At 36.6% G+C, this 8,086-nt stretch overlaps 1 long non-coding RNA gene across 1 annotated transcript; it reads left to right on the top strand.

The window, feature by feature from the left end:
- The first annotated feature begins 2,792 nt into the window (after positions 1 to 2,792).
- LOC101057324 (uncharacterized) lies at positions 2,793 to 7,365 on the top strand. The gene is made up of 3 exons (XR_001712913.2): positions 2,793 to 2,855; positions 3,369 to 3,447; positions 5,251 to 7,365. It is a non-coding gene; the product is annotated as an uncharacterized LOC101057324 (long non-coding RNA).
- The last annotated feature ends 721 nt before the right edge of the window (positions 7,366 to 8,086 follow it).

The following is an 8,086-nucleotide window of genomic DNA, read 5'->3' as shown; positions in this document are numbered from 1 at the left end:
TATAATATATATCTTATATGATACATAATATATCATATATTATATATTATGTATCATAGATAATATATTATACATCATAGATTATATAATATATATATCATAGATTACATATAATATATATCATAGGTTATATATAATATATCATAGATTATATATATTATAAATGATATATATTATATATAATCTATGATATATATTAGATCATATATAATATAATATTTTATATATTATATCATATATATTATATTATATATTATATATTATGTATTATATAACATATATATTATTGTATAATATATATTATATGTTATATAATACATTATATGTCATATAATATAATATATATTATAAGTCATATTATATATCATATACATAATATAAATATATATAATTTATTTTTAGACAGAGTCTTGTTCTGTTGCACAGGCTGGAGTGCAATGGCGCCATCTTGGCTCACTGCAACCTCTGCCTCACGGGTTCAAGCGATTGTCCTGCCTCAGCCTCCCAGGTAGCTGGGACTACACCACACTGGGACTACACCAGCTGCCACCATGCCTGGCTAATTTTTTGTATTTTTGGTAGAGACAGGGTTTCACTGTATTGGGCAGGATGGTCTTGATCTCCTCACCTTGTGATCCTCTTGCCTTGGCCTCCCAAAGCGCTGGGATTACAGGCCTGAGCCAAGATACATATTTTTTAAATGAAGAAAAATTTCAAAGGTACTCTGCTTGGTACAATAATCAAATATATAAATTGAGGAATAAAACATAACCATGAAACATATTTATAACTGCATATGGAAAATACAGAGGATAATTTTTTAAATAACATATTTTGAAAGCATTAACTAGTAATTTGAAAAGATCGCATTTGACAGGCCAGTATGAACATACCTTGAATGCAGCCACACAGGTTCCCCATGAGAAAAATCAAAATCAGGGAAAAATGAAACCACAGAGGTTCAATCTGCTCTGACCTTTGAAAAACTCAGCACAGATAGTGGCACTTAGGACCAAAGGCAGGAGATCCCTAATCCCATCACCATGGCGATAGGGCATAAACATTCCAGGGTGAAGGCACAATCCACACTGTGAGGTCCAACTTCTGCCATGCAGACAGGTGTGCTTTTACATGTACAGGAAGGTCATTGAAGGCTCAGTGTTTTGTTTCAAAAACTGAATCCCAAGCCCACACATTATTATGCTGTGCTTCTTAAAATAAGTTATGAGATGGGAAATAGGGCACCCCCAAATATATATATATATAATATAATATATATAACATATATATAATTTCCTTTTACATCCTGCATCCTTATATTATACATAATTATTATATATAATTATGTATAATAATTAGATATAATACGTATTATATATATTATATATGATATATATTATATAATATACATTATATTATATTATATTATATTATATATATTATATAATATACATTATATTATATTATATTATATATGATATATATTATATAATATACATTATATTATATTATATTATATATGATATATATTATATAATATACATTATATTATATTATATTATATATGATATATATTATATAATATACATTATATTATATTATATATTATATATATTATATATTATATTATATATTATATATATAATATATATTATATAATATATTATATATGATACATTATATAATATATGATATATATTATATGTAATATAATATATATATAGTAAGTAATATATGATATATATTATATATTGTATATATTATATATAACATATATAAAATATATATTATATATTATATATAACATATATAAAATATATATTATATATTATATATTATAATATATAATATGTAAGATGTATTATAATATATAATATGTAAGATATATTATATATGTCATATAATATAATATATATGTCATATAAGATATATTATATACCTAATATATTTATTATGTATTATATATTATATATGTTATATATTATGTATATTACATATATAATATATAATATATATAATGTGACATATAATATATATGATATATAATTGTATATCATATATTATATATTTTATATTGTATATCATATATTATATAATATATTATATATAATATACATTATATATACAATTTTTTTTTTTTTAGAGTCTTGTTCTGTTGCACAGGCTGGAGTGCAATGGCGCCATCTTGGCTCACTGCAACCTCTGCCTCACGGGTTCAAGCGATTGTCCTGCCTCAGCCTCCCAGGTACCTGGGACTACACCACACTGGGACTACACCAGCTGCCACCATGCCAGGCTAATTTTTTGTATTTTTGGTAGAGACAGGGTTTTACTGTATTGGGCAGGATGGTCTTGATCTCCTCACCTTGTGATCCTCTTGCCTTGGCCTCCCAAAGCGCTGGGATTACAGGCCTGAGCCAAGATACATATTTTTTAAATGAAGAAAAATTTCAAAGGTACTCTGCTTGGTACAGTAATCAAATATATAAAGTGAGGAATAAAACATAACCATGAAACATATTTATAACTGCATATGGAAAATACAGAGGATAATTTTTTAAATAACATATTTTGAAAGCATTAACTAGTAATTTGAAAAGATCGCATTTGACAGGCCAGTATGAACATACCTTGAATGCAGCCACACAGGTTCCCCATAAGAAAAATCAAAATCAGGGAAAATGAAACCACAGAGGTTCAATCTGCTCTGACCTTTGAAAAACTCAGCACAGACAGTGGCACTTAGGACCAAGGGCAGGAGATCCCTAATCCCATCACCATGGCAATAGGGCATAAACATTCCAGGGTGAAGGCACAATCCACACTGTGAGGTCCAACTGCTGCCATGCAGACAGGTGTGCTTTTACATGTACAGGAAGGTCATTGAAGGCTCAGTGTTTTGTTTCAAAAACTGAATCCCAAGCCCACACATTATTATGCTGTGCTTCTTAAAATAAGTTATGAGATGGGAAATAGGGCACCCCCAAATATATATATATATATAGTATGATATATATAATATGTTTAACATATATATAATTTCCTTTTACATCCTGCATCCTTATATTATATATAATATATTATATATAATATATTATATATAATTATATATAATGATTATATATAATATAATATAATATATATAATTATATATAATTATATAATTATGTATATTATTATATGTGTAATATAATATATAATTATATATGTAATATAATAATATATAATATAGAAACTTTATCTCAAAGACCTAGAAAGCATAATCATGGTTACCAGAGGTTGGGGGGAAGAAGGGGAATGGGCAGGGATTGGAAAGGGGTAGAAAGTTCCATACATGAAAGGAAGGAAATCCTGTTTCTATTCCACAGCAGAGTGACCAGTGTTAACAGTATTAGACAGCTCGAAAGGAGGATACAGAAGCTTCTCGTCACAAAAGAAGAAACAATGGTATGAAATAACAGAGACACTAAATACCCTGATTTCATCATTCCACAACGTATACAAAGACCAAAATGTCACACTCTACCCTCTCATTGTATTCCTTTACTATTCGGCAAATTTGTTTAAAGAAATATAAATACATGATGCTAAAATTCACATGGACCATGAATCACCCTGAATTTCTTCCAAAGCAATCCTGAGACATTCAGACTACATCAGATGCATCTCACCCACCGATTTCAAATTTCATGGAAAAACTGGGTACCCGCTTCCACACAGAGCAGTGGAACACAAGAGAGGGCCCAGAAGTAAACTCACACACCAAAAACCATCTGATCCTTGACAGAATCCACAATAAGCAAGGGGGAAAGGATGCCCTATTCAATCAATAGTGCTTGCTGTGATAAGCGGCTAGCCACGGGCAGAAGAGTAACACGCTATCTCTAACCAGACACAAAAAGAAACTCCACACGAATGAAAGATTTTTTTTTTTGAGACGGCGTCTCACTCTGTCACCCAGGCTGGAGTGCAGTGGTGCGATCTCAGCTCACTGCAACCTCCATCTCCCAGGTCCAAGCGATTCTCCTGCCTCAGCCTCCTGAGTAGATCCAGGCTGAGCTTGAACTCCTGACCTTGTGATCCACCCGACTCGGCCTCCCAAAGTGCTGGGATTACAGGCGTGAGCCACTGTGCTCGACCACTGAGGACTATTCTTTTCTTTTCTTTTTTGAGATGGAGTCTCGCTCTGTTGCCCAGGCTGGAGTGCAGTGGCACGATCTCAGCTCACTGCAAGCTCTGCCTCCTGGGTTCACGCCATTCTCCTGCCTCAGCCTCTCTAGTAGCTGGGACTACAGGCGCCCACCACCATGCCCAGCTAATTTTTTGTATTTTTAGTAGAGACGGGGTTTCACCGTGTTAGCCAGGATGGTCGCAATCTCCTGATCTTGTTAACCGCCCGCCTCGACCTCCCAAAGTGCTGGGAATACAGGTGTGAGCCACCACCACCGGCCCACTGAAGACTATTCTAACCCATGCAGTGGAGGAGGCTGAGGAGGAAGACCGAAGTTATCTGCTAATGGCTTCCCTTATAATTTTTGACCATTCTTATTTACTTGGTAATATTAATACACAAAATGTAGATTTGTGGGGAAATGAACCTTTCAGAAATGCAGAATCTCAGGCTCACTCCAGACCTACTGAGTCAGAATTCACATTCTCCAGAATCCCAGAGGATCTGTGGTTTGGACTTACCTTCGTGGGAGAAATCATAAAGTTGAGCAACTTCTTTTTGACTCATTAGTCAATTCATGTCATCTTTTCAGAAATGTCTATTAAGGGCCTTTGCCCAGTTTTAGCTTCAGCATTAGTGGTGGTGGTGGTGGTGATGGTCTGCTTTTTTTTTTTTTTTTTTCCCCAAACACAGTGGCGTTAGTTTCTTGGACATGTTAGATAACAACCGCTTTCATAGATAAAGTTTTTCAGATCTGTCTCCAAATCCGTAGGACACCTTCTCTTCTGGTTCATTGGTTTCATTCCCATGGAACACCTCTAAAGCTTTCCATAGTCCTCTGTGTTTCTATTTGCACGTGTACGTGGTGATTTTGGTGTCCCGTCGCAAAAAAAAAAAAGGAAAAAAGATCGCATTGTCTCCAGGTTTCTTCCTCCTACGTTTCCCTTTTGTTTTCTTTCATTTTGGCAATCTGTGTGCATAGATTCAGGTCAGGGGAAGAGACTCTATCCTTGGGGGGGGACCACACAAAACAAGGTCCAGATTACTCTCATCCTAACTGTCTCTCCTGTCGGTTTTAGGTGTGGATTCTCCGAGTGTGGTGACCCAGGAGCCATCGTTCTCAGTGTCCCCTGGAGGGGCAGTCACAATCACCCGCGGCTTGAGCTCTAGCTCAGTCTCTACCAGTTACTATCCCGGCTGGTACCAGCAGACCCCAGGCCCGGCTCCACGCACGCTCATCTACAGCACAAACACTCGCTCTTCTGGGGTCCCTGATCGCTTCTCTGGCTCCATCCTTGGGAACAAAGCTGCCCTCACCATCACGGGGGCCCAGGCAGATGATGAATCTGATTATTACTGTGTGCTGTATATGGGTAGTGGCATTTCCACAGTGATCTAAACCTATGAGGAAGTGCAACTAAAACCTCTTTATATACTCAGAACAGTTCAGCCCTTACAGACAGGAGGGAAAGTGAGAGGGTGGAAATGGTCAACACGGTGAGTGAGGAGTCTCCTTGCCCCAGTCTCTGACGCAGGGGTTCACTGCCAGGTGCCTCACCCAGTCTCTCCCCGGGTGTGTCCACCTTCCCAGTGTGACTTTTCCATGGCTGTGCTTCCTCTCCACTGAGAATAATGTGGAGGGAGAATTATCAACAAAATATATAAGCTCACAGTGAGTCACAGACACCCCAGTGCTCCAGGAAGACGCTTCTTATTCAAAGAGAATTAACAGGCATATGCTCACTCATTAATTTGACTATGGAGGCTGACTTAATATTTTATTTATCACTGAAGTGGGAGCATTTTCAAGGGGCTTGTTAAAAATGTAATTCTCTAACCTAAACCTACTAAGTCAGAAACTTGTGTTGGTGACAGATAGCCTGTATTTAACAAGCTGTACATGAGATTTTTATTAGCATTAATGTTTGGGAAGAACCTACTTTTATTATTATAAAATTATTCATAGGGATCTCTGTTTAAAATGTCAGGTTAATATTCCATAATCCTACTCTCCTAAGTTCCCATTCAAAACCCCCCAAATAGAAACAGATTTTAAATTTCAAGCCATAACAAAAATTGTAACTTGATTTATGCAGACAGAGTTGGGAGGAATTTCTAAAAGCAGAAGTTCTTAGGTGCCAGGTGTGCTGACTCATGCCTATAATCACAATACTTTGGGAGGCTGAAGCAAGAGGACTGCTTGAATCCAGGATGACACCAGTGTCTTCCACATAGTGAGACTCCATCACCACGAGAGGAAAAAAAAGATGTAGGGTATATTTAGTGGTCCATATCAATATCTGTTACTGAAAACCATCCCATGGAGGACTGGCTTCCAGAATCCCTTCTCCCGCCCACTGAGCTCACCTACCTGTGGCTCTGGCTCTCAGGGTCTTTGTAGGACACAGGGCTCAGCCTCTTATCACAGATTGTTCCACAGGATCATGGTTCCACTGAGATCCTCTCAGCATAGATACGTACCTGTCCTGAACAGTGTCTCTTAACATAATGTTGGCAAGATGGGAAGGACTGAGGGGTGACGGAGCCTTGGAGCCACCAGAAGATGGCAGTAACCTCACTGCTGAGCTTTGCTGGGCCAGACTCAGGCTCCCACCCTCCTCCCTTCCTCTGACTCTTTTTCCTGGCCACCCGGGGTCCAGGAGCTTTTTCCACTCAATCTGGGCTCAGGGGTCACCTCAGAGAACCTCTCAAGACAAAGGAGGTGTTTCAGGGGATCTAACACAAGTGAGGGCAGATTTTAAGACTGTCCATGCACAGAAAATCCTGTGAAAAGAAACAAACCAGCCCTACTTGTGTCTGTGCACCTGAGTCCTTAGGACTGTTTTCCTGATCTCCTGGCTGAGTCAAGATTGCAAATGTGCGGTTCATTATCCAGATCCAGAGAAATCCATGACAGTTTATGAAGACAAAAGACGACAACTACCCTATCTACTTGTCACACAATGAAGACACTGGCCTTAGATCTGTCAGTGCCCTGGAACATTCTGGAAGAAGAGGGTGAAGGTTACTTGGCATATGTTGGGACTCAAACATGAGGATCTCATGATGACCCAGAGGGATAAAGGTGGGATCAGTTGTGAGGGTGGAAAATGTGGATTTCTTAAGGCCATTTTGTTAATCCTTTTCTCATTGCAAAGGATTTAAACTGAAATGAACACGATTTTTCTAATAAATGCTTATGAGGCTTTCCATTTAATATTTCCTGCCTTTATGAAAATAAATATAGAAAGTAAGAAATAAAATATACTTCCATAATGCATTACTGATTGTGTATCTTTAAACCAGAGGGAATCATTACTTCTAAAGAAAAATTACTAGGATTGTTTGCATTTTAATCTGGGATCCTACATGATGGCTACAGATACAGCTGGTGTTCAAGGTTTTAGCCTGGAATCTCTGCCAATTCAATAATACAGGCAATAAAAATAGACACTAGTATTATAAAGTCAGAATTCATTTATTTTGAAAGTTTTGAATGCTATGAATATCTACCAAGAATAAAATTGTACTGAAAATTTATCAGAATGGATTTTTAAAATGCCAAATTCACAACTAAAATACAATTTATTACAAAAAATTCAAAATTCCTTTTTGCCTCAGTATAAAAAACATTGAATGTATCTATTAGAAATTAATGAACAATTTTGTAAATGATACAAAAGGAAATTTGAACAAATGGTGAAACATTTTCTTATCTCAGGACACCAAATTAAAAAAAAATTTAGGGCAGGTGCGGTGGCTCACACCTGTAATCCCAACTACTTTAGGAGGACAAGGCAGGAGGAACTCTTGATCCAAGGAGTTTAAGGCCAGACCAAACTGGGCAACATAGTGAGAACTCATCTTTACAAGAATAAACAAAATTAGCCAGGCATAGTTGCATGTGCCTATAGT

The sequence above is a fragment of the Pan troglodytes genome, chromosome 23 (genome assembly GCF_028858775.2).
Source record: "Pan troglodytes isolate AG18354 chromosome 23, NHGRI_mPanTro3-v2.0_pri, whole genome shotgun sequence".
NCBI lineage: Eukaryota > Metazoa > Chordata > Mammalia > Primates > Hominidae > Pan > Pan troglodytes.
This window is presented reverse-complemented; position numbering and strand designations above follow the sequence as displayed.